The sequence below is a fragment of the Teleopsis dalmanni genome, chromosome 1 (assembly GCF_002237135.1).
Source record: "Teleopsis dalmanni isolate 2A chromosome 1, ASM223713v2, whole genome shotgun sequence".
Taxonomy (NCBI): Eukaryota; Metazoa; Arthropoda; class Insecta; order Diptera; family Diopsidae; genus Teleopsis; species Teleopsis dalmanni.
The window spans coordinates 22,923,702-22,926,135 of NC_051846.1; positions in this window are offsets into that span (position 1 = coordinate 22,923,702).

A 2,434-nucleotide genomic window follows, 5' to 3' on the forward strand; every position below is an offset into this window, starting at 1 on the left:
TTTATGTGATTATACCGGCCTAGTGTATTTAGTCTTTCAAGACACTACACGACCACCGTTGTTGTCACCTTATAAATGCTTTTATTACTGAAAGCTTTTAAATCTCATGTCACTGCGTCTTTAATAATAACTTCTTTCATACATTTTCGTATTTATTAAAGAATAAGTATGTATAACTCTCAGTAATATCTCAGAACAAAATGGATGACTTTTTTAATGGATCTGGAGGAAATTCGGTTTAAATTAGATGGATTCTATTGTAAGAGCTTAGGTATAAATTCAACATAAATTAATGACTCTTCGACAATATGTTCATGAAATTCATATTCATATTAATATTGTTTATATTTCTTAAGGCAGAAATGAGTTTAACTTTCTGTTTTCTTAATAAATCTGAAAGAATTTTGATCTAAATTTGCATAGTTCTGTTGAAGGAACTTTCAACTTCACCGTAAATCTGTAAATTAACTTTTCAACAATACGTTCAATTATTCCTATTCATATTTCTTAAGAAAGAAGAATGTGTAACTCAATATGGATGGCCTTCTGAACCTGAGAGATATTTTTTCTAATTTAAAAGAAGGGTACTGGTTTGAAAACTTTTGATTTCATCATATATTAGTGACTATTCGATTATAAGTTGACTTACCCGTATTTAAATTCATTAAGAAAGAAAAATGTTTACTTGTTGGTGACACCACCAATTCGTCTTCTTAGATTCTTCTTGGAATCTGGGTATTCACCTAGAATTGCTATACTTTCTTATTATACTATTATACTTCTTATTCTCTTTTATACTAGTTGAGTTTTATCTATTAAGACTATTTAAGAATTTCTATTTTTTTTACTGATATTTGATATTTGATAAATCAGTTGTATTTATATATGTAAGACAGAATTATATAATTGGAATTTTATTTTTTTATTTACTAGTGTCGTTTTGTTTATATATGTTATAATTTATAATGAATGTCAAATGTTTTTACAATATAAAATTGATAAAAAAATATAAAATAACTTTAAGTACATACTTTATCAATTTGCCTTCTAAATTTTATCATTTATATATATCTATATTTATATTTCTATAAGATATTTGGTTTGTTTCCTGCAAACAAACTATTTTTTTATCTTTTTTTCTCAACTACGAAACGAACTAAAAATAATTTTTGAACGATGACTTCATTAGAGATTTTTAAAAACCGCTGCTACGTTCCATACAACAAAAACATAATTAAATCATTAATAAAAGTGGTAACAATTTGTCTAACTTAACTTTGTTAACTCGAACAACCTTTTTACAAAATCTCGGCACTTAATTTTGAATAACTGTGAGTTTATTTTGAGCAAAACGTAAAGAATGTTTGATTTTGCTGAAGCTTTTGCTTGAATTTCCACTCAAAAACAACTCAAAAAATAGGAAAAGTGTGAGCCAAAAGATACCCTAAAAACCTCAAAATTGTTTGTATTTATTTACTTTAGCGTATTTCAGTGGAGCTCCCTTCGAATTGAAACTTTTCAACTACCCGCGAAAAAAATAGTAATTGCGACTGTGAATCACACACATCATGTTTCTGGGTTAATATCACAGAACCCGTCAAAACATCGCTTTCAAGTGGTAATAAAAAATTTTATGGATTTAGTCAAAACAAAAAGCGAATGTTAATTTCAATTTTTACAGACCAACAAGCATTATGTGAGGATTTATTTAAGGCGACTAGTTGATCTCATGTATTTGGATTGGAGATTTAAATATTTAAGAATATTTGATTGAATAATTTGAATTGGTATTAACGTTGATTTAAAATTATAGGCACTCATAGCAAACTTAACAAATAAGCCACACCAATAATTATAATTTATTATAAAAACGTATTTATCTACAATTTGAATATAAAAATGTTGTAAGACCTATAGAGTCTTTTCATGTTCATGAACTGTTAAAGCATAAACGCGTATTAGAATGCTTTAAGCACTAACAATTCACACAATTATTAACAGTTTCTATTAACAATTTCTGTTTGCCGGTGGCATTTTACTAACACGCTAATTCATTCTAACTGAATACAGCATAAATTGCTAGATGAGCTCATAAATGCCTCATTTCCTCAACAAAAAATAATGCTTAGAAGATAAGTTTGAGTTTTGGTTTCATGTAAATTAGCTGCTCAGAAGTACAACAACAACAACAACAACAACAATAATAATAATAAATTTGGCAGTGATTTATTAGTGCTGTCGACTGAAAAGTGTTAGTATAGGTTAATGTGGCGTCACAACGCCTTGGCAATGACTTCACAGTATGGTCAATTTTAATACAGTACACAATACACTAAAACACTGGAATACTACACTAAAACAATAACTAGAATATTACATCTAGTTAAACATGTTCATCTAAAGAATACTCTACACCATTATAATATTCATATTT